The 26,461-nt window shown below is 46.7% G+C and overlaps 2 long non-coding RNA genes across 5 annotated transcripts in view; one reads left to right on the plus strand and one right to left on the minus strand.

Annotated features, from left to right (window-relative positions):
* The window catches only part of LOC150066856 (uncharacterized), a 39,660-nt gene extending 16,205 nt beyond the window's left edge, over positions 1-23,455 (minus strand). Inside the window, exons 1-2 of the long non-coding RNA XR_016539308.1 lie at positions 23,299-23,455; positions 13,225-13,382 (exon numbers count right to left, since the gene is read on the minus strand). This is a non-coding gene — a long non-coding RNA (uncharacterized LOC150066856). The remainder of the gene's footprint in view (positions 1-13,224; positions 13,383-23,298) is intronic.
* LOC150066857 (uncharacterized) lies at positions 1-26,457 on the plus strand. 4 transcript variants are annotated; one of them, XR_016539305.1, is made up of 6 exons: positions 1-71; positions 7,690-7,765; positions 22,871-22,957; positions 23,275-23,428; positions 25,372-25,503; positions 26,374-26,457. It is a non-coding gene; the product is annotated as an uncharacterized LOC150066857 (long non-coding RNA). The 4 variants fall into 4 exon arrangements; XR_016539303.1 differs by lacking the exon at positions 1-71 and adding an exon at positions 992-1,212; XR_016539304.1 differs by lacking the exon at positions 1-71 and adding an exon at positions 992-1,212 and having other exon boundaries at positions 25,372-25,478.
* The last annotated feature ends 4 nt before the right edge of the window (positions 26,458-26,461 follow it).

The following is a 26,461-nucleotide window of genomic DNA, read 5'->3' on the forward strand; positions in this document are numbered from 1 at the left end:
CTGGGGCCAAGCAGAGGGAACCGAAAGGCTGGACTTGTCTTTGGGAAAGTTGGCTGTATTGCTTGAGACTGGTAATATTTTACTAAATCAATCTGGGCTTATCTTGCTGGGTCTTATCACCTACTTTCTTAACTTCAGTTTCTGAGTTGTGACACTGGCTCATGCTGGCCTCTGGTTATGACTGAGGTTGTCATAATGAGTCTGTAGCTGGATGAATAGAATTGGAAATGAACAGATTCTTCATGACATTATTTCATTAAAATTTTTTTAGAAGCTTGGTGCTAGTGACTCATAGCTGTCATCTTAGTGACTCTGGAGAATGAGACTTGAGGACCAAGGTTGAAAGCCAGCTTGGCCAGGAAAGGTCTAAGAGACTCCAAGTAATCACCAAAAAGCTAGAAGTGGAGACATGGCTAAAATGGTAGAGTGTCAGTCTTGAACAAATAAAGCTAAGTTTAAGCCCCAGTACTGGTAACTGGACATACACATACACAAAGAATCCACAGCTTTTTTGTCCCCCTCGTTCTCTTTCTTTTCTTGTTAAGGCCTTTGTAACCCTTGGAATGTTGGCTATGTGTGGCTCTAAGGTCCACTGACATTGACCATGTCTACTGTTTGCCCACCTGCCTTTTTGTCTGTCAATGTGAATGATCTGGTATAGGGTATCATCTCGTCTCCCAGAGCTGGGACACTTGCCTTGAACACAAAACACTCCAGTCTATTTCATCACAATATTTGAAAATGAAAGATGATCACCAAAACCTTCAGAGAGTGAATGAATATCAAAACTGTGGATAAGGATGGAGTGAGCTAGCTTGTCACTTTCAGGACGTGCTTTTCTTGTTTCACCCTGAGCCAGCCCTCTCTCTGGAGAACCTGTATCCATCTCAAGACCTCAACTCCTATTATTTCAGACTTCTACTGTTGCATAACAAATCACTGCAGAACCCAGTTATGACAACCCATTGTTGATGAGCTGCAGATGCTGGACAGGGCAGAGGGTGTGGGGCAGCCACAGTAGGAGCCAAGGTGCTTCAGTTCTCACATTGGTGCCTCTACTAAGGGAATGGAGAAGCTGGAACTGTGAGTGCCATCCCAGAAAACCACATGGACACAAGTCACATAGAAGAAAGCAAGATTTCATGTTTACCAAAGTGGACAGGCTGATCTTCCTCGGGATAGAGAAGAACAAATTGCTCTCAGGCAGGGGAGGTAATTATAGGGTGCCAGGGGCTGGACACCAGAGAAGGGGCAGCTGGGACCCTGGCCAGGGCCATATATCCTTATAGCTGGCTTATGCAGGGAAAACATCCTGCATCTCAGCTATGTAGCTGAGACAATACATTCTATAGCCAGGGCCAAAGATTCTATAGCTGGCTTATTGCCAGAAAACATTCTATGCTGGGGCACATAGTCTAGTCTAGGCACCTTGCATCTGGACACTAAGAGATAGTGCGTGACCAGGAATGGGCAACGGGACTTAGATTGCTTCCTCAGCTGTGCTCTACCACTTGAGCCACATCTTCAGCCCAGTTTTTTTTTTTCTCTTCCTCCTTTCTCTCTTCCTTTTCTTTTTAGTCAATCACTGAGTTGAACTCAGTGCCTGGGCCCTGTCCCTGAGCTTCTTTTGCTCAAGGCTGGCACTCTACCACATGAGCTACAGTGCTACTTCTGGTATTTCTTGTTTATATGGTACCAAGGAATAGAGCCCAGAACTTCATGCATGCCAGGCAAGCACTCTACCACTAAGCCACATTCCCAGCTCCTTTAATAACCAGTAGTGGGGTTGTAACTCAGGATCTATATACTGTCCATTTTTTTAGCTTTTTTTACTCAAGGCTGATACTTTACCCTTTGAGCCATAGCTCCACTCAGCCCAGCCTATGGCTTTGAATTTCTGTTTTCCAGATTCCCACCTCTTGAGTGGGTAGGATTACATGCATGAGTTATCTTCTGCTGCAATAAATTGGTCATTGCCAAGCTGGGAGCTAGCCACACTCACTGGAGGGAACCTAGATTCATCTTTAAAAAAAAAATTCACTATTGTTATTCTGCCCTGAACAGCAAGCTCGCCAGTGTATGAGATGTGGAGGTTTGTTGTGAGTTGTTTTTTTTTTTTGGCCAGTCCTGGGGCTTGCACTCAGGGCCTGAGCACTATCCTTGTGCTTTCTCAAGGCTAGAGCTCTCTACCATTTGAGCCATAGCACCATTTCTGGCTTTTTTTTTTCTATGTATGTGGTACTGAGGAATTGAACCCAGGTCTTCCTGTATGCTAGGCAAGCACTCTACCACGAGGCCAAACTCCCACTCTAGTGCTCTACCTCTTGCGCCACTTCTCTATTTTTTCCTTTCCTTAAAAGACTGGAGATGAGTCTCACAGATATTTTTTTTTTTCCTGCCTGGGCTGGCTTTGAACTGCAATTCTCAGATCTCAGCCTCCTGAGAAGCTAGAATTCTGGTGCCTACCCTAGCTCCAGCCATTATCCACTCTTCTTTTCTTTTTCTTTTTCTTTTTTGGTGGGTCCTGGGGTTTGAACTTTGCCTGGGCACTGTCCCTGAGCTCTGCAGCTCAAGGCTACCGTACTACCCTTGAGCCAAGCCCCATTTCCCGCTTTGTAGAGGTTAATTGGAGGTAAGAGTCTCAGGTCCTTTTGTGCCCGGGCTAGCTTTGAACCTTGATCCTTAGATCTCAGCCTCCTGAGTAGTTAGGATTCCAGGCTTGAGCCACCGCTAGGCTATAGTCTCTTTTGAAACAACCTACCATCACTCCCAAATATACCTGGGTAATTCATAGAGTAGCCACAATGGAACTCTGCTGGTTGAGTGTCTGCTGTGTTGCTATTATTTTGTTCAAATCTTAGGTTGAGGAGCTGGGAGCATAGCATAGTTGTTTGAGTGCTCGCCTAGCAAGCACTAAGCCCTGGCTTCAATTCCTCAGTACCACATACACAGAAAAAGCCCAAAGTGGCGCTGTGGCTCAAGTGGCAGAGTGCTAGCCTTGAGCAAAATGTGTCCAAGGACAGTGTCCAGGCCTTGAGTTCAAGTCCCAGAACTGGCAAAAGAAAAAAAAAAGAAACAATTCTTCTTCTCCTTTTTTTATTTTTCTTTTTGGTAGCCTTGCTAAGTAGCCTAGGCTGTTATTGAACTCACTATGTAGACCCAGCTGGCCTCAAACTTGTGATCCATTTATCTGTTTCTCTAGTACTGGGATTATAGGTATATGTATGCCTAGCTCTCAGGTTGAAATTTAAATCCCACAATGATGGTACATCAAAGAGTACAGTCAAAGAGTCTCCACTCACAAGAGTGGCTTATAGTCGGTTGCTGTGGCTCACGCCTGTAATCTTAGCTACTCAGGAGGCTGAGATCTGAGGATCAAGGTTCAAAGCTAGCCTGGGCACTAAAGACTGTAAGACTCTTATCTCTAATTAACTACTAGAAAACGGGAAGTGGTGCTTTGGCTCAAGGGCAGTAGCTTTGAGCTGAAGAGCTAAGGGACAACATCCAGGCCCAGGGGTAGGGTGGTAGCCTTGAGCTGAATTGCTCAAGGACAGCCTCCAGGCCCAGAGTTCAAGTCCCACAACCAGAAAAAAAAAGAAAAGAAAAGAAAAGGAAGAAAAAAAGAGTGGATTATGGCTGGAGCTGGGAACTCATGTATGTAATCTCAGGAGGCTGAGATCTGAGGATCTTGGTACAAAGTTAGCCTGTGCATAAAGTCTTTTTTTTTTTCCAGTCCTGGAGACTGAACTCAGGGCCTAAGCACTGTTCTTGGCCTTCCTCAAGGCTAGTGCTCTACCACTTGAGCTACAGCACCACTTCCAGCTTTTCTTTTCTATGTATGTGGTACAGAGGCATTGAATTCCGGTCTTTGTACCTACTAGGCAAGCACTCTGCCACCAAGCCACACTCTTGGCCCCATAGAAGTCTATCTTCAATTAGTCAACGGAATGTCATATTGAGGTGTGGCTCAAGATGTAGAGCTGTAGCCTTGAGCAAAAAAGCCAAGGGACAGGGCCCAGGCCCAGAATTCAAGTCCCACAACCGACCAAAAAAAAAAAAAAAAGAAAGAAAGAAGGAAAGAAAGAAAGAAAATGGACTAAATATATATGCTTAAGTAACTCTCTTAGGTTAGGTCTGTGGCCTAGTGGTAGAGTGCTTGCTTAGCATGCACAAAGCTCTGGGTTCAATTCCTGAATACCACATACACAGAAAAAGCCAGAAATGGTGCTGTGGCTGAAGTGGTAGAGCGCTACTAGCCTTGAGAAAACTCAAGGACAGTGCTCAGGCCCTGAGTTCAAGCCCCAGGACTGGCCAAAAAAAAAAGAAAAAAGAAAAAAGAAAAGAAAAGCAAGCAAGCAAGCAGAAAGTGAACTCAACAGACAAGATCAACATTAATGGAAAGTTGAAGAGGGATGCCATGGTACCCTGAGGAAAGCCAGGAGATGAGAGGCATAATGGGGACTTAAGTAGAATAATAGGTGGGGACAAGATCTCAGATAACTGGAGGGTTCAAAGAGTTTATAATGCAGTTATGACACAGTCTGAGCAAATCTCAAACTGAGGATGGGAGAATGGGCTTTCATATTTAGATCAAGATTCTGGGCTGGAAACTGGGCCTACTAACTGTAGGCCTAGTTATGGAGCAATATTGAGTTATATAGAAAAAACAGATTCTTATTATTAGTGTTACCAGATCTACTGAAGAGGGAAATCTAGTTTATGGGTTTTTTTTTTTTCTAGTTTTTTCTTCCCAGTCTTGGGGCTTGAACTCAGGGTATGCGCACTGTCCTTGGCTTTCTCAAGGCTAACGCTCTACCACTTGAGCCATAGCACCACTTCTTTTTCTACGTATGTGGTACTGATGAATTGAATTTGGGTCTTTGTGCATGGTAGGCAAGCACTCTACCACTAGGCCAAACTCCTGGCCCTCCTTGAACTTCTTTTTTTTTTTTTCTTTTTTTGCCAGTCCTGGGCTCGAGCTCAGGGTCTGAGCCCTGTCCTTGGACTTTCTCAAGGCTAGAGCTCTACCACTTGAGCCTCAGCACCATTTCCGGCTTTTTTCTATGTATGTGGTACCGAGGAATCGAACCCGGGTCTTCGTGCATGCTAGGCAAGCACTTTAACCACTAGGCCAAACTCCCGGCCCCAAACTCCTTGAACTTCTTTTGCTGAAGGCTAGCACTCTTCCAGTTTAGTCACAGCCCCAGATCTGTTTTTTTTCTATGTATGTGGTACTGAAGAATCGAGCTCTGGGCTTCATGCATGGTAGGCAAGCACACTACCACTAAGTCACATTCCAGACCTAGGTTTTTTTGTTTTTTATTTTTTCTTTGTGGGTCATGGGGCTTGAACTTGTCCTGGGCGCTGTCCCTGAGCTCTTCAGCTCAAGGCTACGGCCCTATGCCTGGGCGTTGTCCCTGAGCCCCACTTCCTGTTTTCTAGAGGTTAATTGGAGATAAGAGTCTCAGGTCCTTTTTTGCCCAGGTTGGCTTTGAACCTTGATCCTCAGATCTCAGCCTTCTGAGTAGCTAGGATTATAGGTGTAAGCCACTGCACCTAGCTAGTTTTTTTTTCCCCCTTTAAACATACATTTTACTAATTTGAAAATGTGGACTCCAATAAGAACAAAAGTCATGTGAGCCAACCCAAATTTCCATCTGTGACCTGAAGCTGCCCCCTGGGTAGTCAGTTTGTGACCTCTTGTGACTGACAAGTCTGTCTCCAGGCTTCAGTTCCTGCTGGGCATTAGTGCCAGGTACAAAATGGCCTTCCAGAGGCATCTCAGCTTGCACACATCCAAAATTGTCCATTTGTTTCTTTCTCTAAGCCATTCTGGTTCTTATTCTTAGTGATGAGCCAGCAAGTAACTCATAGTCATGGCTGACATCTGGGGTCTGCCCTGCTCTTCATTGCTCTTCAGCATGTACTGGCTGTAGTTATTGGCAATGCCAGCACCCACATCTCTACACCACTTACTTCAGCCACCTGAGGGCATTTTCTTTTTCTTTCTTTCTTCCTTATCTCTCTCTCTCTCTCTCTCTCTCTCTCTCTCTCTCTCTCTCTCTCTCTCTCTCTCTCTCTCTCTCTCTCTCTCTCTCTCCCCCTCTCTCTCCCCCTCTCTCTCCCTCTTTTCCTTTCTTTGTTTCTTTCTTCCTTCTTTCTTCCTTTTTGGCAGTCATGGGGCTTGAACTCAGGGCCTGGGTACTGTCCTTGAGCTTTCTCAAGGCTAGTGCTCTAAGGCCATTTGAGCCACAGTACCACTTCCAGCCTTTTCTGTGTATGTGATACCCAGGAATCTAACGCTGGGTTTTGTGCAAGCTAGGCAAGCACTCCACCCCTAGACTATGCTCTGGGCCCTGAGTATTTTCTTTTGGTCAGGGAATGAGTGATGAGATTTAAACTCAGGCAGATGCTTTACCATTTTATTGCAGAACTACATCTCCAGCCCTGTTTTTCTTCCTTTCTTCCTTTCCTCTCTTTTTCCTTCTCCTTCCCTTTTCCCTCTCCTCCCTCTGTTCATCTGTCCTGGGGCTTGATTCAGGGCCTGGGTGCTGACCCTGAGCTTTTTTTTGTTGAAAGTGAGTGCTCTACTACTGGAGCTACTGCAGCTTCCCTTCTGACCTTTTGGTGGTTAATTGGAGATAGGAGTCTCATTGACTGAGCTGGCATGGTACCAAGATCCTCAGATCTCAGCCTTTTGAGTAACTTGGATTATAAGCATGAGCTATTAGCACCCAGCTCTGAAATTAGGGTTTTTGTTGTGGCTGTGAGGTAACTGAGTCACAGTCACCTTGGTGACAGGCCAGGTAGGGGAGAGGGGCTTCACAAACATCCTGGTGTCTAGCCAGGAGGTGGGGGTTGTCCACCCAGTTCCAAGGCCTGGAGGTGAGATGTCATCCTTTGAATTGCTGATACCTGACTCAGTGTGGGATAGCTAGAAGGACTCTGCTTTGGGGAATATGTAGATACATTGTGTTGTTTAGTCCCAGGAGCCCTGTACCTTGTGCTGTGTTTATGCATAATGCTTTGTGGAGGCTTGGTCTCCACCCACATGTGGCCTTTGTCTTTAAAGTTTGGTGTAAACTTTTTTTGGGGGGGTGGGGGTGGGGAGGGTTGCAGGTTTTTGTAATTGGCCAGCTGGAGGCTACTAGCAGTCAAATATTAAGACTACAAAATTCAACCTCTCAGAATTGGCTTCTCTGTTTTCTCCTGACTGGATTTATATTCGATTTAAGGTACAATTTACCTTAAAACAATTGCTGCTGGGGCCGGGAGTTTGGCCTAGTGGTAGAGTGTTTGCCTAGCATGTACGAAGGCTCGGGTTCCATTCCTTGGTACCACATCCTTAGAAAAATGCCAGAAGTGGTGCTCAGGCTCAAGTGGTAGAGCTCTAGCCTTGAGAAAAATCCAAGGACAGTGCTCAGGCCCTGAGCTTAGCCCAGGACTGGCAAAAAAAAAAAAAAAAAAAAAAAAAAAAAAAAAAAAAAATTGCTGCTGGGGCTTGCATTCAGAGCTTGGGCTTTATCCCTGAGCTCTTTTCACTCAAGGCTAGCACTTTTACCACCTTGAGCAACAGCTCCACTCTGAACTGTGATCCTCAGATCTCAGCCTCCTGAGTAGCTACGATTATAGGCTTGAGCCACAGTGCATGCTCAAATAATGACTTTTCTTGCCCTGATTTGATTTCAGCCAGCCCAAGGGACTAGGAAGAAATAAAGAACTGTGAACAAGGTGATGGGGACTTGTGGAGCAAGGTGGGAGCCTGGTAAGTGTGAAAATATTCTTTCCTGCATCTTATTCATGTTAACTTCTGGCCTGTGAGCGATGCTCTGCTAGCTAGGCTACAGCAGCCTGCAAAAGAGCTGGTGGGTCGGTAGCACCCTCTAGTGGGAATCCTGAAAGAGAACCAAATTCCTGGATTTCTTTTCTGTTGTAACTGGGGGACTACAAGACATGCCTTCCAAGTTTTGCTCCCCTGGTCCTTCCACTACTGAAGGTATTGTAGCAAGATGTTGCTTCTACTTCTTTTGCCCCCACTGGGATCTGGAATGTTCTTTAGGGTTGTAGGATTGAGGCATGTTATTTAGGAAAATAAAGAAATGATGCTTGGAGCAAGAAAGCTTCCTGAAAGAAGGAGGGCTCTGTGGGCTGGGAATGTGGCTTAGTGGTAGAGTGCTTGCTTACCATGCATGAAGCCCTGGGTTCCATTCCACAGTGCCACATATACAGAAAAAGCCAGAAATGTTGCTGAGGCTCAAGTGGAAGAGCACTAGCCTTGAGCTAAAGAAGCTCAGGGATAGTGCCAGGTCTTGAGTTCAAGCCCCAGGAATGGCAAAAAAAAAAGGAAGGCTGGAGGGATAGTAAAAGAAGCTCAGGGACAAAATTCAGGCCCAGAGTTCAAGCCTCAGGAGAGATTGGCAAAAAAAAAAAAAAAAAAGGTGGGCTGGATGGATAGGCAATGCCAGGCCTGGTAGGATTTGAGGGAAGGTGAGCAGAGAAAAGAAGCAAATTGTGTGCAGAGAGTCTTTAGAAAGGTCCCAATTTTAGGTTGTGTGTGTACATACGTGTGTGTGTGTGTGTGTGTGTGTGTGTGTATGCATGCATGCATGCGTGCATGCACATGCAATAATTTGAGAGGGGGGCTGGGAGTTTGGCCTAGTGGTAGATTGCTTTCCTAGCACTCACAAAGACTGGAGTTCAATTCCTGGGTACCACATACATATTAAAAAATCAGAAGTGGTGCTGTAGCTCAAGTGGTAGAGCGCTAGCCTTGAGAAAGCTCAAGGACAGTGCCCAGACCCTGAGTTCAAGCCCCAGGACTGGGGAAAAAAAGAATTTAAGAGGGAAATCTAAGAATGTTGGGATTCTTCTCAGAGGGGGTAATTCTTTTTTCAAAGTTGTATAAGGCTGAGCCCTGGTGGCTCATGCCTAGAATCCTAGCTACTCAGGAGACTGAGATTTGAGGGTGATGGTTCAAAATCAACCAGGAAGGGAAAGTCTGTGAGACTCTTATCTACAATTAACCACCAGAAAACCAGAAGTGGCACTGTGGCTCAAGGGGATAGAGCTCTAGCCTTTGAGCTGAAGAGCTCAGGGACAGTGCCAAGGCCCAGAGTTCAAGCCCCATGACTGACAAAAAAAAAAAAAAAAGAAAGAAAAAAAGAAAGAAAGAAAAGAAAAATTGGCAGAAGTGGCCAACATGTCATTGGAGACATTTAAAAGTTGTGGTGGCAAAAGGGAACCCTTGTCACTTCATCTCTCCTTTCTGGTAGAGAGAACATCTGCTTATGGAGAGGGCAAGAGGCTTATGGGGGATAATTGGCAGATCTAGAGCTGGCAAAGTAATAGCAGGGGAAATAAAGCAGAGAATTGTAGTCTATTCTCTCCCTGTCACTGCCCCCATGGAGAAGGGGCCTAATCCAGGGCACTGTCTTGCTCATCTGGGCTGCATACAGGTGTGGACTTGGTATCACTCCCTTCTCTGTGCTGCCTCTCTGTGCTGCCAGACCCAAAATCGAAATGCCACATCTCTCCAGCCCCTTCCATTCAGAGTATGTTAGGTTCCACCAGACAGATGAGCTCATACAGTGCCGGGGCCAACCGGCAGCAAACCAGGGTTCGCAGATTGGGGTTCCTGAAATCGAGGGCAAGGACTAGGAAGAAATAGAAGAGAGACAGACACACCGGGTCCGGGATGTCCGCAGTCCAGGTAAAGACTGCCGTGTTTCTTTTTCACTCCAGCTTCTTCCCTCCTCCAGACCCAGGGAATCTCCAGGTGTTACATTCATATGGTAATTCTCAGGTCATTTACATAGACTAGGGCCAGAAAACAATAAGACAATAAAGCCATCGTCTGATGCAAGTCAAGGTACAGTTTGATTCCACTCTGGCTCCCAACAATACAGGCTGGTACTGTGGTTGCCATCTTTATGCTACTCTTTCTGATGGCCCAGAACACCTGGTGGATAGTGGCCTGGACTCTGTTCCAGACTCTGGTCATTAGTTGTCCTGGACATAGGCTGACAATCCTGGTGGTGGTGGCAGTTCAGTATGCAAGTCAACATGGTATGGTGCCTTTTTTTTTTTTTTTTTTTTTTGCAAGTCATGGGCTTGAGCTCAGGGCCTGAGCACTGTCCTTGGACTTTTTCAAGGCTAGAGCTCTACCACTTGAGCCTCCGCACTACTTTCGGCTTTTTTTCCATGTATGTGGTACTGAGGAATTGAACCATAGGCAAGCACTCTACCACTAGGCCAAACTCCCGTCCTTCCAGTTTATTTCTATGTATGTGGTGCTGAGGAATCAAACCTGGGTCTTTGTGCATGCTAGGCAAGCAGTCTACCACTAGGCCAGATCCCCAGCCCTGGTAGGGTGCCTTTTTATGAACTCAAAGTTGCCCTGGAAGAGAACTTACTGCCTCTGGCTTCCTCCACTCTCATGGGGTTTTTGTTGTTGTTTTTCCTCTCCCCCCTCCCTCATTCCTGGGGCTTGAACACAGGGCCTTGGTACTTGGACATTTTTTGCTCAAGGATTGTGCTCTGTCAATTAAGGCACAGCACCATGTCCAGCTTTTTCTGTGTATGTGGTGCTGAGAAATCAAACCTAGGGCTTCATGCATGCTCGGTGAGCACTGTACCACTAGGCTATGCAACTGGCCCATCCACTCATGTTTCTAGAAGCACCCAAGTCCTTGTGTGGAATCTCCTTTTACCTAAAACTGTCTGTTTATGTCAGTGCTGGTTCAGAGGGCATCCTGAATGGATGGAACAGAATGTGGAATTATGCTTTGGAGCCAGTGGCTTTAGCAGGGTGGGAGTGGGGGTGGGGTGGGGATGGTTACACTAAATTAGGAGTAGGAGAATGCTCAAAGACACAGGGCTGGATAGAATCTTAGCTGGCCAACACTAGCACAACTGGGCAGGGGAGTTCAAGTGGGGTGAGCCAGAAGCTCAAGGAGGAAGCAGCCTCTACCTGGTTAAATAGTACCGTTGGCCAAGATAACTTGAAGATATTAGACTCCTTTTGTTTTCCTTCTTTGTTCCATGGCACCAGCTCTGCAGGGACTTTTGGTAACACACAAAGGCCCTTGTACTGCCTCTTGTGTCAGCAGCTGCTGCTCTCCGGAAAGGCCTGAGGGGTCCAGGGAATTTGCTGTTTAAGAGGGCTCAAGCCCCAGAAACAGTTCCAAGAAGGTGGGGAAAAGGATTGGAGTTGTTTTAGAATAAAAGTCCTCTAAGGACTTCCTCTCCTTGGGAGTTGAAGGGAGTTCCATCCCTTCTCCTCACCTTCTTCCAGCCCTAGGGCTTAAACTCAGGGACTGAGTGACATCCCTGGGCATTTTTGCTCAAGGCAAATGCGCTACCACTTGAGCCACTACTCTACCTCTGGCTTTTTGGTGGTTAATTGAAGAGTCTGGAGAACTTTCCTGCTCTGATTACATGCATGAATAACCTATTTTTTTTTTTTTGAGGTTGGAGCACTCTAAAATCATATTACAAACTAGCTCAGGTGACATTACATGAGTGTCCCTCTAGCAGTGTGGGGAGTAGCTGTTTAAGACTAGAGGCCAGGCTGGGTGCCAATGGTTCATGTCTGTAATCCTAGTTACTCTGGAGACTGAGATCTGAGGATCACAGTTCAAAGCAAACCTGGGCAGGAAAACCTGTGAGACTCTTAGCTCCAGTTAGCCACCAGAAAATCAGAACTGGTGCTGTGGATCAGAGGTGGAGTGCTAGCCTTGAGCTGAAGGACTCAAGGACAGAACCCAGGCCCAGAATTCAAGCCCTGAGATGGAGGATGGGTTGGGGGTGAGGGGGGGGGCGGAGATAATAGGCCAAGTTCTTTGACACTCCTCTTCAGGGGAATTGCCGTGTGTGTGTGTGTGTGTGTGTGTGTGTGTGTGTGTGTGTGTGTGTGTATTTGTGTCCCCTTCCCTTGCAATTAGGCAGGCTTTTCATGGCTGTTACCACTGGAGTAAAGCAGAAGCCAGGCCAGGTGACTTATATGGTTAGGTGGCAAAAGCCAGGCAGCTTTGCTGAGTCTGTTGAATACTTGTGTAGTCACTTTAGGGCACAGCTGTGGAGGGGTGAGCAGCCACAGAATGAGCTTCTCTGGGGCCAGCCAAGCCATTGTCCCTCTCAGATGTGTGTGAAGCTGGAGTGCTGACACAGCCTACACTGTGCCATTCCCACCCAGTGTCCTCTCATCTGGGGCTCATCCCCAATCCTGGAACCCCCACCTACCTGAGCCTAACCTGAATATAACAGAGTAAGTGGCTTGGAAGCATGCCACACGGGGCCACTGTCCACACCAAGGCCCTTCTGCAGATCACTGCTGCTAACTCTGACACTCAGTGAGTGGTGGTGGGCACAATGTTGTTTTAAGAGTCACAAATCTTAGCCAGGAGCAGTTGGCTCACACGTGAAATCCTAGCTACTGAGGAGGCTCAGATCTGAGGATCAAGGTTCAAAGCCAGCCTGGGCACTAAAGTCCCTAAGAGTCTTAGCTCCAAATTAACCACTAGAAAAGGGGAAGTGGGGCTATGGCTCAAGGGGTAGGGCAGGAGCCTTGAGCTTAAGAGCTCAGGGACAGTGCTCAGGCCAGAGTTCAAGTCCCATGACAAAAAGAGATACAAATAAAAAAAGACACAAATCTCAGTGTGCACTTTTTTTTTTTGCCAGTCCTGGGCTTAAGCTCAGGGCTTGAGCACTGTCCTTGGATTTTTCTCAAGGCTAGAACTCTACCACTTGAGCCTCAGCACCATTTCTGGCCTTTTCTAAGTATGTAGTACTAAGGAATCGAACCCAGGTCTTCGTGCATGCTAGGCAAACACTCTACCACTAGGCCAAACTCCCAGCCCTGTCGTATGCACTTTTGTGAGACCTGCTGATTGCTTGCCAATGATGCCAGGTCATGGTGACATGCAGGCTTAGACTGTCCCCTCTGCCTGGTGTGCCCTCCCTATATGGCAATGGGGGGGGGTGCTTGTCATAGCATTCAATGTCTTCACCTGTGTGTGTTTACTTGTAGCCCAAGGACTCCCACTGTATTGGGATTTCAGTGAGAGCTCTTGCTCTCACTTCCCAAATCCTCTCCTGTGGCCCTTTGTCAAATCTTTTCCCTGCCATGCCCAGTGTTGCTCCCCTGTGGTGTCAGAGCAGAAGAACTACCATCTGAGCTGCAGGCTCTGCATGTCTCTCAGTCCTTGAGGCATGGCCTTCCCTTACCTGTGAAGGTGGATGTGGATAGGAACTGTTATTTCTCTCAGGGTGAGATAGGGCAGGGACTCTGACCTCAGTTTCCACATCTATAAACAGAGACAATGTTAAGTCCTCCTCAGTGCCCTGTGTCAGTCTGGTAGCTCCTGAGAGGAAGGGCGATCCTTCTGTGGTGAGGGAGGAAAGGAGTATTAGCGTGTAGGTCTGCCGGTTACATTAGGCTAAAATTATCAGTGATTTAAATTTTTTGGTTAGACTGGAACAAAACCCATAGAACCAGGGAGAGTCTTGTGGCTGGGAATGTAGCTTAGTGGTAGAGTGTTTGCCTAACATGCATGAAGCCCTGGGTTCCATTCCTGAATACCATATAAACAGAAAAAATTGGAAGTAGCACTGTGGTTCAAGTGATAGAGTGCTAGCCTTGAGCAAAAGTAGCTCAGGGACAGTGCCCAGGCCTCCGAATTCAAGTCCCAGGACTAGAAAAAAAAAATCAGGGTCTCAAGTTGGTTCTATTTTGCCTCACAGGCTGATTGTCATGTATAAGGCAAACTAGCCAGCCACCACCACCACCTCTGTGTCCCAGTCAGGCAGGCATAAGACACTTTATCACTTGCATCCAGCACTCAGCCATGTGACTGTGCCAGCTGCCAGGGATGCTGGGAAACACCATGGGGTAGCCGTCCTACTTTACAAAGTAGGATTCATTACTTCTATAGATACTAGGGGCAAAAGAAGAGCCTGTCACACCACGCAAGCTCTAATCAGGCTGGTTGTTTGGCTCAGGCTTTGAAGGGCTGAGCTGTCTTGCCAATCTCTGGGTACTCTGAGTCCTTGCTTTGACTGGCTCATTCTGCCCTGGGAGATTGTCTTTGGATTATGTGGGCCTCTTTTCTGGAGAACTCTGTGTCCCTGGGTATTGCTGGTGCCGTGTCCTTAGCACATAACCGTCCCATGAAATATGTCTTCCTTTTGCTGCAAAAATGTTTTCTTTAGGACATAGCCAATCAGTTGCACCACACCGTGTTCCTCGTATCAAGGGTCATGCAAGCGTTTTTATTAGAGCAAACAGCTCTGTCCCCATAGAGCAAACAGCTTGCTTCCTGTAGATAGTAAGAGATCAGATTTCTTCTTCCATCCTGGCTGCCTGGAGGCTTAATCACAGCATCTGTGCTTTATAGGTCACTTTTTCTATTATGTTTTCTGGAGCTTGGCATTTTCCTTCTACATGGTACTTACAACTTGAAGCATGCCACCTCCCACAATGTCTTTGGGAAGAGGCAGGTTATCATTAATGATAAAATAGAAAATAACAGCCCAATAATTGGGAAGAAAACAATAGCAGTGGCCAAGAGAGGTGGTACCATAGCTTGCTTCATTTGAGTATCAGGACTGAATTGAGTTTCTCAGCTGCCATAGCAGAAAGGAAGGAGTTAGGAGATTGTCTCAGAAAGAAGGAAACTAAACACTATAGTGAGAGATGAGAACAGCAAGCCAAGACCTGGCAGGAGACACCCTAGCAGCAGTTCAGGGTGCAGGCCATGGTTACCCTTGGCCCAGTTCTATCACTCAGAAGTTGTATGACCCTGTGTGACTCAGCTTCTCTGTCTATCAGTCTAGTCATAGTAACTGGCACATGGGTTGTTGGGAGGGTTGATGCTTTTTTCTTCTTTCTTTTTCTGTCTTCCTTTTTATTTTTTTGGTGGGTCATGGGGCTTGAACTCTGGGCCTGGGCACTGTCCCTGAGCTCTTAAGTTCAAAACTAGTGCTCTACCACTTTGAGCCACAGCACCATTTCCAGTTTTCTGATGGTTAATTGGAGATGAGTCTTACTAACTTTCCTGCCTGAGCTGGCTTTGAACCATGATCCTTAGATCTTAGCTTCCTGAGTAGCTAGGATCACCAATATCTCTGTCTGTCTGTCTGTCTGTCTGTCTGTCTGTCTGTCTGTCTGTCTGTCTGTGTCTCTCTTCTCCCCGCCCCCATCCACACTCTTTCTTTCTTTTTCTTTTTTCTTTTTTGTTCCGGTCCTGGGGCTTTATCTCAGGGCCTAGGCACTGTCCCTGAGCTTTTTTTGCTCAAGGCTAGTGCTCTACCACTTGAGTCACAGCAACTTTTCTGGCTTTTTCTGTGTGTGTGGTACCCATGAATCCAATTCAGAGCTTCATATGTGCTAAGCAAGCACTCTACCTCTAGGCCACACTCCTGGCCTTTTTCCTACTTTAACTAATTAAAAAAATTGTTCCAGCAGTAGGGCTTGAACTCAGGGAACTGTCCCTTAGCCTTTTCTGTTCAAGGATGGTGCTTTATCACTTTAGCCGACAACTCTACTTCTGGCTTTTTGGTGGATAATTGGAGATAAAAGAATCTCATTGCCAAGTGGAGTGCAGTGGCTCATGCCTACAATCCTAGACTCATACACTTTCCTGCCTGGGCTGACTTTCAACTGTAATCCTCAGATCTCATCCTCTTGAGTACATAGGATTAAAGGTGTGAACCAGAGACACCTAGCTAAATGTTTAAATTAATAAGTACCAAGAGTAAAGCAGAGCCTGAAATTTCCTAAGTAGTCTTGTATTGTGCTGGTTTTTCTGGAGAGAAGATGAGATAGGGAGGAGAAGAGAGCTGGGAGGCCTCTTGGTAAGAGTGGAGCTCATAGGGTTGTGGAGGCTGAGTGCCTCAGGCTTGAGCCCTGTTGGAAAGGTGTAGTCACATGCTGCTTCTCTGCAGGTGGAGACTGGGATTCATAGAGATGAGGCCAGGTGGATTGCAGCTACTCTGCATAGATGTGTTCAAGACTTCTCTCAGCAAGGAGCATGGAGAGATGTTTCTTGGTTTCCTCCATGACTCCTTTTGAGGCAGTACTGGGCTCAGGATGTTGGGTATATGCTGATTTTCTGACCTTGAAAGCCTTGGCTGACCCTGATGAGGCTGGATCCAGGTCTGAAAGAGGATGGCCTGGCCCTCTGGGGATGAGGACAGGCTGGGAAGAGAATGGAATGTGCTTTCAGGAACTCCCAGAGTGGTCTTGGCAAAGGCCAGACCTTCTGTGAACCATATGTGACCATTGGACTGTTATTATTGGGATGTGAGTTGCAGGATGGAGATGAAGATGGAAACTATGACCTTTAGGGCTGAGAGGGGAGGCCATTTGCTGGTGGCTCATGCCTATAATCCTAGGTACATTCCCAACAGAACATCCTAACAATATCTCCAACAGAATATCCAACAGAAATAGCATCTTTGAGCATCAAGAGACACCATCAGGAATGTGACTTTATTTGGAATGTTATGCCCATCACCAGATTTATAAATAAGTCATAGTGTATACAGGCAATGTAGTATTATACAGCAATGAACTATATAGGTCCATTTAACAAGTAACAAGTGACAGAAACCAAACACAAAGGGGAGTAACACTGTATGGTCTTAGTTAGATTAAAAAAAAATCTGGCTGGGAGCATAGCCTAGAGGTAGAGTGCTCACTTAGCATGCACAAAGCCCTGGGTTCAATTCCTCAGTACCACATACATAAAAAAAGCCAGAAGTGGGGCTGTGGCTCAAGTGGCAGAGCATTAGCCTTGAGCAAAAAGTGTGCAAGGACAGTGCCCAGGCCCCGAGTTGAAGCCCCAGAACTGGTAAAAAAAAAAAAAAGTAGGAAAAGAAAGAAAAGAGGAAAACTGTGAAGTAATTTATAGATCCTCTACCACTAAACCACATTTCCAGCCTTAGTTTTGATTTTCTTTTTTAATCTAACTAGGACCTTACAGCGTTACTCCCTTTTGTGTTTGGTTTCTGTCACTTGTTACTTGTTAAATGGACCTATATAGTTCTGGTGATGGGCATTCCAAATTAAAAAAAAAATATGGGTGTGCTTTCTCGTGTCTGTAGTCCTTCCTTCTTGGGAGGTGGAGATTGGAGATTGGTGGGTCAATGTTTGAGGCCAGTTTGGAAAAAAAAACAAGTTCATGAGACTTCATTTCATTCAATGGCGAGGTGCAGTGGTAAGCATCATTTTTTTTTCCCTTTGGTCTGTGGTGTGACTTGAACCCTGGGCCTGGGCATTATGCCTGAGCTCTTCAGCTCAAGGCTACCACTCTACTCCTTGAGCCACAGCGCCACTTCTGGCTTTCTGATGCTTAACTGGAAATAAGAGTCTCACGGACTTCAGTGCCCAGGCTGGCTTTGAACTGCTAGCCTCAGATCTCAGCCTCTTGAGTAGCTAGGATTACAGGTGTGAGCCACTGAGTCCAGCGGTAAGTATCTTTTATCCCAGCAAGTTGGAGAAGCACAAATGGAAGGATTGCAGTCCACTTTAGTATGGGCATAAAATCAGTCTCTATCTCAAAATTTGGCCAACAGGAAGAAAAGGCTGGCTGAGAGGCTCGAGTGGTAGAACATCTGCTTTTTGTTTTGGTTTGTTTTGCTAGTCCTGGGGCTTGAACTCAGGGCATGGGCACTACCCTTGGGCTTTCTCAAGGCTACCACGCTACCACTCTACCACTTTAGCCACAGTACCACTTTTGGGTTTTTCAGTGTATATGGTATCAAGGAATCAAATCCATGGTCTTGTACATGCTAGGCAAGTATTCTACCACTAGGTCACACTTCTGGCCCCAACATTTGCATAATAGTGTGGAATCCTGAGGTCAAATCTCAATAACACCCTTACTAAAATGTTAAATATAATTATCTTTCAGACCTAGATCCAGCCTCATCAGGGTCAGCCACGGCTTTCAAGGTCAGAAAATCAGCATATACCTAACAATCTGAGCCCAATACTGCCTCAAAAGGAGTTATGGAGGAAGCTAAGAAACATCTCTCTGTGCTCCTTGCAGGGAGAAGTTTTGAACACATCTATGCAAAGTAGCTGTAATCCCCCTGGCCTCTGAGATTGAGTTTCCATGTTGGTCATAGGAAGGGGGGACAGGGTGGAATCTAGTTCTAGATTCATCTCAGAGCTCTCAGTTGACCACCCTATCACCCCACTTTGTCCCTCCCAGCTATCGTAGTGAGTTTCAGGTGGCCCTGTGAAGGTGTCTCTTCCCAGCCTCTATATGATCAGCCCTGAAAGGCCACTGCAATGTGGGATTAGGAAGGATCAACATAGAAGCAGGCTCCTGCCCTGCTTGCTTCCACTTTGCTGACTGACTTAGCCGTGGCCTCTGCCCATCTTGGCCAGTACTCTTGTTCTGTTGTTGGTTAGTTGATTCATTCATTCCTTCAACAACCTTCTTTTGCTGGACACAGTAACTCATGTCTGTAATCCTAATTACTTTGACGGTAGAAATTGGGAGGATCATAGATGAAGAACAATCTGGGTAAAAAGTGAGCTAGACCTTCATTTAAACCAATAAACTAAGGTGGTGCTTGTCTGTCATTCTGGCTATGAGGAAGGCAGAATAGGATGAGTGTGGTCCCAGGTGCTCTGGCAAAAAAATGAGACCCTATCTCAAAAATTACTAAAGCAGAAAAGGCTAGCAGAGTGGGTGGTTAAGTGACAGAGAACCTGTCTAGCAAGCAAAAAATCCTGAATTTAAACCCCAGTACTGGGGCTGGGAATATGGCTTAGTAGTACAATGCTTGTCTCATATGCATGAAGCCCTGGGTTCTATTCCTCAGTACCACATAAACAAAAAAAAGCCATGGCATTGTGGCTCAAGTGGTAGAGTGATAGCCTTGAGCAAAAGAAGCTCAGGGACCCAGTGCCCAGGCTCTGCAGTTTAAGCCCCAGTACTGGCCAAAAAGAAAGAAAGAAAAACAAACAAAAAACCCAGCCTCCTCCCAAAATTGCCCAAATCTCAAATGTTGAAAAGTTACAACCCGTATCCCAAAGGAGAAGTGGGTATTTGGGAAGGATGGATATAGGGTTGGGTCTGTGTGGACATGACATAGGGCTTTAGAGTCATCAACTGATGTGTTCATTGGGGATGAAGGCACTTTCTAAGTTGAGTGCCCTGGTGAGGACTGTGGAAATGGTATAAACTTGTGGCTAGGCTGGATCCTGGAGGTAGAGGTATCCTGCTAGGCCAGGGTAGCAGAGGCATGAAGGCTGTGCAGGGGCCTGTTGGGGTGGCTATCCCGTGTAAGGTTAGATGAACACTCAAATAATGATGTCTGATCTCAGAGAAGCAGAGAAAATGCCATTTGGAAACTAAGGGAAGAAGGATGGGACAGGCACAGAGTCCTAACCATACTGGGGAGGATCCCCTTGCAGGTCAGTCTGATGGCAAAAGTGGCTCTAGAGAGGACAGCATGGGAGAAAGATGATGAACAGAGGCTGGTGATGCTAGCTGACAGAAAGTGGGAGGACATAATGGTGATAAGGAGGTTGGATTGCAGGAAGGGGGCTTGACCTGCAGAATGGGAAATGCCTCATAAATCACAGTGTCCTGGGAGCCAGCAGAGAGGAACCAGTCTGTCAGTTGTTCAGTTTGTACCAGTTGAACCCTAAGATGGTGGTCAAGGGATTGGGCAATTCAGATCCTTTGCCAACTTCTAAAGTAGAAGCAGAGGAGAATGAAGGAGGTAGTGTTGTATGTGTTTGTGAGAGAAGAACCTGTAGCACAGTCCACACTAACAGTCATGGCATGCCAAAGAGATTGCTCACCATTTTCTTGGACAGCTATATCCTGTGAAAAGGAAGAGACCCATGCATCCCAGTCCTGTTGTACATGGAGCCTGAGATTGATATCTCTGATTGACATCTGGGATCCAGAGCATTGTATGTCACCTGCTGGTACATGGTAGTTCCCTGATAGGTCTCCTTTCAAGAAAAGGGGTGCTTCAGGGCACCCCCTGTCAGTGTGAGTTACATGTGGGGACTCTCTTCCAAAGCACAGGTTTCGGGTGAACTGAGGGGAAGGAATCACTTCTAAGGTTGGATGATTGGCTGGTATACTTCCTATAAAGGACTGGAGGTAAAATTTGTGGTGGTGTAAATCATTCAGTCTCTGTTGTGGCTGTTCAACGGTGTGCTGTGTGTTAAATCTGGAATCTTCAGTAGGTGTGTGGGGTGTGAAAAAATTCACCAAGACCAGCCAGACCCCAAGTGCCTCATTCCTGTAATCCTAGCTTCTCTGGAGGCTGAGATTTGAGGACTGTGGTTGGAAAGTTCTTGAGACTCTGCCCTACCCCCTCATGTGACTTGAACTCAGATCCTAGGCATCGAACCCATGGCTTTCTGTATGCAAGGCAAGCACTCTACCACTAGGCAACTCTCTCCTCATGAGACTCAGATCTAATTAAGCACCCCCAAGAAAACAAAAAAACCCAGTCAGAAGTGGAGCTATGATTCAAGCAGCAGAGCAGCAGAGCACTAGCATTTTTTTTTTCTTTCCGCAGTCGTGGAGCTTGAACTCAGGGCATGAGCACTGTCCTAGGACTTTCTCAAGGTTAATGCTCGACTACTTGAGCCACAGCACGACTTCTGGTCTTTTCTGTGTATGTGGTACTGAGGAATTGAACCCAGGGCTTCATACATGCTGGGCAAGCACTCTAATACTGGGCCATATTCCCTGCCCCTGAGCACTAGTTTTGAGCAAAAGAGCTCAGAGACAGTGCCTAGTCCCTGAGTTCACACCAACTCACCAAAACTGAAGCAAGAAAGCAAACGTTTATTTTCTTTCCAGAAGAGGAAAGAAACAGACCCTATACATAGGGAGTCTCAGCACTGAATGGGGCTGGGACTGGAGTTTCTTTTTTATTATTTTTTTATGCCAGTCCTGGGGTTTGAACTCACGGTCTGGGGACTGTCCTTGGACACTTTGCTTGAGGCTAGCTCTCTGCCACTTGAACCATAGTGTCACTTCCGGCTTTTTCCTGTGGTACAGAGGAATTGAACCAAGGGCTTTGTGCATGCTAGATCAGCATTCTACCACTAGGCTACGCTCCTGCCCCTGGGACTGGGTTTTCTAAGCATGTTTAGATGAAGGAAGAGTGTAGTTTTACTTAATAGCTGTTAGCTTACACAGTTCTTTCCAGAAAATACCGTCAAAGCAGGACACTGGTAGAAGACTTCTGCTTGTGTTAAAAAAAAGGTTCTACAGAACAAAGCAAACAAAGTAAAACAGACTTCCTGCCAAACAACAGGGTGACATTACAAAATGGAGGAGGTAGGCTAACTTCATTTGGGCTTTACAGTGCAGTGTGAAGGATGTCAGCAACTTCACCTTGACTGTGGCTTCAGGAGATCTAGAGCTAGAACCAGCCAATTGCTCTGCTCTCAGATTCTTCTTCTTCTTTTTTTTTTTTTTTGGGTGGATCATGGGGCTTGAACTTGGTGGGGCACTGTCTCTGAGCTCTTCAGCTCAAGGTTACTGCCCTACCCTTGGGCCTGGGCATTGTCCCTGAGCTCTTCAGCTCAAGGCTACCCCCCTACCCTTGAGCCAAGCCCCACTTCCCATTTTCTAGAGATTAATTGGAGATAAAAATCTCAGGTCCTTTTGTGCCCGGGCTGGCTTTGAGCCTCGATCCTCAGATCTCAGCCTCATGAATAGGTAGGATTACAGGCGTGGGGTTGGCTTTGAACCTTGATCCTCAGATTTCAGCCTCCTGAATAGCTAGGATTACAGGCGTGAGCCACGGAGCCCAGCTTTGCTTTCAGATTCTTGCTGTGCAAACTTGGAGAATAATTGTTTACTGCTGCAGGCTAAGTTTTGGGTAACTGGTTAACGTGAGGGGAATATATGGGGCACAAGTGAATCACAGTGTCCTTGCCACCATGTAGCTTAAAGTGGCTTATAATTTAGTGTTTAATCTCTAGTGTTCATTCCTTGATCCCCAAAAGTACATTGACAGTGTGCAACCCAATGTGGGGTCTTTAGTACAGGGATAGGGCTCTTAAGAGTGAGAAAGGCCAAATGGAAATCCTCCCCATTGCCCCTTAGTCCAAACAGTAGTTTGAAAATAACATTTCAGGGGTTGGAGACATGGCTCATGTGGTAGAGCACCAGCCAATGAGCAAAAACATCAGAGACTGAGTTCAAGTCCCCATCTTGAATGAGAGAGAGAGAAAGAGAGAGGAGAGAGAGAGAGAGAAAGAGAGAGAAAGCCTTGCATTGGTGGCTCACTCCTCTAATCCTAGCTTCTCAGGAGGCTGAGATCTGAGGATTGAGGTTCAAAGCTAACCTGGACACAAAAGTCACAAAATTCTTATTTGCAATTAAGCACCAGAAAACCAGAAACACTGTGGCTTAAGCGGCAGAGAGCTAGTCTTGAACTGAAGAACTCAGGGACAGTGTCCAGACCCAGAATTCAAGCCCCACAACTAAAAAAAAAAACCACAAAAAAGTAAATAATGCAGGAGCAGTGGTCCCCATCAGGTCTCTAATCCATCAGCCTGGTCGTAAAAGCAGATTGAAGTTGGTGTATGAACAAAGCACATTCAGAGGGAATGTGGCTTAGTGGTAGAGTGCTTGCCTAGCATGAGTGAAGCCCTGGGTTCAATTCCTCAGTACCACATAAACAGAAAAAGCTAGAAGTGGTGCTGTGGCTCAAGTGGTAGAGAGCTAACCTTGAGCAAAAGAAGCTTGGGGAAGCCAGGCGCTCCTCGATCATGCCTGTAATCTTACCTACTCAAGATGCTAAGATCTGAGAATTGTTCAAACCAGCCTGGGCATGAAAATGTGTGTGACTCTTATTTCTAATTAACCTCTAGATAATCGGAAGTGGAGCTGTGGCTACTTCAGGCTCTAAGGTCAAGTCCTAGGACTGACCAGAAAAAAAAAAGCAGATTCATGACCAAGTGAGTTACAATCTCATGCTAGAGAAGATGGACTGGTTTCAAATTCTTAGCATTCAATACGAGGGAGGGCCATGTTCATCTTGTTCAGCATTATCCCTGCAATAGGACTAGGCTGGACAAAATGCTCCCACATGTATTGAAATAATCATAATGTAGTGGCTGGTTACAAAACCAGAGTGGGTAAGGGTTGAATCAATTTATCCTTTTTTTTTTGTCAGTGGTTAGGCTTGAACTCAGGGCCTGGGTGCTGTCCCTGGGCTCTTCAGCTCAAGGTTACCATCCTACCCTTTAAACCACCGCCACTTCTGGTTTTCTAGTGGTTAATTGGAGAAGAGTCTCACCGACTTCAGTGCCCCGCTGGCTTCGAACCGCCATTCTCAGGAGCTCTGCCTCTTACCCACAGAGGGCCGAAAACCTGACTCTTCTCGCCTTTTTTCCAGCACCCAGAACGGATGGAGAAGAACCGGCCAGGTGGGAGCACGTGTCCCTCAGCGGAAGAGGTGGAGGCCTCTAGGCGAGGGGGCGGGGCTCAGGCTGGGCGGGAAATGTCACGTGTGAGAGGAGCCTCCTCAACTACCTTTGCTCTGCGCGCGCGCGAGTTCCGCTCACAGTATTGGAGAGCATTCGAAGGAGAAGGCGGAGCTACGCGGAGGAGGGGCGGGGCCACGCGTAGGGGGCGGAGCCGTTCGTCAGCTTCGCGCCCAGAGCACTGTTGCGTGGTAGTTGAGGACCGAGGAGCGGAGCGTGAGGGAGCAGCCGTTTGGTCGGTCCAGGGCTGAGGAGAGGTGAGCGTGAGGGAGAAGGGAGGACGCTCCAGCCGGGAGGGGAAGGTTGTCCGCAGTGGACCCGAACTCGACCCTCAGTCGTGAAGCCCCCTCTTGTCCTTGAGGTAAGTCCGACAAACTAGTCCCTTGGGCAGTTTCTGTCCCGCTGCTCCTACATGGCCCCGGACCCCTCGGAATTACCCCTCAGCCGTACCTCAGCAGTCCTTCGGCCTCCCCCATCCGTCTCTCCTGAGGTGTTTTCCTCACAAGCCCAAGTCCACTTTTATTCACACTCATGGCGTCCAAGCCATCAGCAAATCCTCAGCCTCCACAAACACTAGGGCTTTCCAGAAAGCCTGTGGCTGTAGCCGGCCCTCCAGCCACCCGGTACGTATTCCGTCCCAACACAGGCGTTCTGGCCGGGACTGGAATTGTTTACACACATAGGTGATTTGCGTGGCTGCTCCCAATCCTCTCTTCACTCAGCGGCCCAAGTTACTCTGTGTGTGTGTGTGTGCGCGCGCGCGCACGCGTTTATTGGGGTTTGAATTCAGGTCCTGGGCCCAGTGCCTTAATATTTTTCACTCAAGGCTGACACTCCTTCACTTGAGCCTTTTTTTTATTTGGCCAATCCTGGGGCTTGAACTCAGGGCCTAGGCACTGCCCTTGGACACTTTTTGCTCAAGGCTAGCACTCTGCCACTTGAGCCACAGCACCACTTCAAGCTTTTTCTTGTGGTCTGGGAAATTTAACCTAGGGCTTCGGGGATGCCAGGCAAGCACGCTACCACTAGGCCACCCCCCTGGCCTAATGGAAGATATGAGAGTCTCAGGGAGGATCAGGAGTTCAGCCTAGAGGTAGAGTACTCACCTAGTGTGCAGGAAGCCCTGGGTTGGATTTGTCGGTTACCACATACACAGAAAAAGCCAGAAGTGTTGTGGTTCAAGTGTAGAGCACTAGCCTTGAGCAAAAGTGCTCAAGTACAGTTTCCATACCCTGAGTTCAAGCCCCAGTACTGGCAGAACAAACAACAAACAAGTCTCAAGGAGGCTGGGATTGTGGCTTAGTGGTAGAGGGCTTGCCTAGCATCATAAAGCCCTGGATTCCATTCCCCAGTACCACATAAACACTGTAGCCCAAGTAGTAGAGTGCTAGCCTTGACCAAAACAAGCTCACAGACAGTGCCTAGGCCCTGAGTTCAAGCCCCAAGACTGGCAAAGAGTGAGAGAGAGAGAGAGAAAGGTGGGAGAGAGAGAGAGAGGTGGGAGAGAGAGAGGTGGGAGAGAGAAAGAGAGCTCTTTAGCTCAAGGCAAGCCTTCTACTGCTTGAGCCACAGCACCACTTTTAGTTTTCTGTTGGTAAATTGGAGATAAGAGTCTCTTGAACTTTTGTGCCAGGGCTGGCTTTAAATTAAGATCCTCAGATCTCAAACTACTGAGTAGCTAGGATTACAGACATGAGCCACCAGAGCCCAGCTCTGCTATTTTCTTATAGCAGCTCTGGTGGACCGAAACTGTTGATGTGGATAAGGTTCCCTGAAGGCCCATGTATTAACCTTTAAGAGGTAGGGCCTATTGGGAAGTCTTGTGGTCAGAGGGAGGTGTGCCTGAGAAAATACTCCACACTTTTCTTTCCCATTTTGCTTTTCAGCAATCAGGAGGTAAACAGCTTTGTTCTGCCACACCCTTCTCACCAAAATGTGCTGCATAAGCCCAAACAGCAGCGCCAGCTGACCATGGACAGAATCCTCCAAAACCGTGAGCAACAATCAACACTTCTAAGGTTGTTTATAGCAGATATTTGTTTTCCCCTTTACTTCCCCCTTCCTCTTTTCCCTCTCCCTTCCTTTCTCCTTCCCCTACACATGCCCTTTTCCATCCCCCTTTCTCCTACCCATCCTTCTCCTCGTCTTTCTCCTTCTGTCCATTTTGAGGCTTGGACTGAGGGCCTGGACACTGTCCTTGAGCTCTTTTACAAGGGATAGCACTTTACAACTTTGAGCTACACCTCCACTTCCATTTTTGAGTGGTTTATTGGAGATAATAGTCTCACAGGAACTTTTCTGTCTGGGCTACCTTCAAACCACAATTCTCAGATCTCAGCTTCCTGAGTATTTGGGATTAGAGGCAGGAGTCACCAATGTCTAGCTACCATAGATATTTGTTACAATGATGCAAATATGAGTAACAGGGAGGAGCCGGTGGGAGTGTCTATGGGAAGTTATTTAATGTTAGTGTTACTTGACAGCCATTACACTAGGTCTAGCATATGGCAGTGAATCAAGGAAGTGGTCACATTCTGGGAGCTATATAAGCAATGAAGCTATATCAAATATGTTCATAAGTCAGCATTCTATATTATATGAAACTTCACATTAAAATTATACTTAGGGATTGTAAAGGTGGCTTAATTGTAGAGTGCTTGCCTAGCATGCATGAAGCCCTGGATTTGATTCCTTACTACCATATAAATAGAAAAAACCTGATATGACACTGTGGATCAAGTGGTGGAGTGCTAGCCTTGAGCAAAAGCGACTCAGGGACAGTGTCCAGGACTTGAATTCATCCTCCAGGACTGGCAAAATAAATAAATAAATAATAATCAAAGCAAATAAGACCAATTAATCATAACTGAAAGCTTTTGCTATTCTAGGAGCTGTGTTGGTGGGCTTCCCCCTTAATGGCTCTGCCTTCCTACCTGGTCCACCAAGCAGACTAGAGCAGAAGAGGATGGCCTGTAA

This window comes from Megascapheus bottae, chromosome 2, assembly GCF_031878675.1.
Source record: "Megascapheus bottae isolate mThoBot1 chromosome 2, mThoBot2.hap1, whole genome shotgun sequence".
NCBI lineage: Eukaryota > Metazoa > Chordata > Mammalia > Rodentia > Geomyidae > Megascapheus > Megascapheus bottae.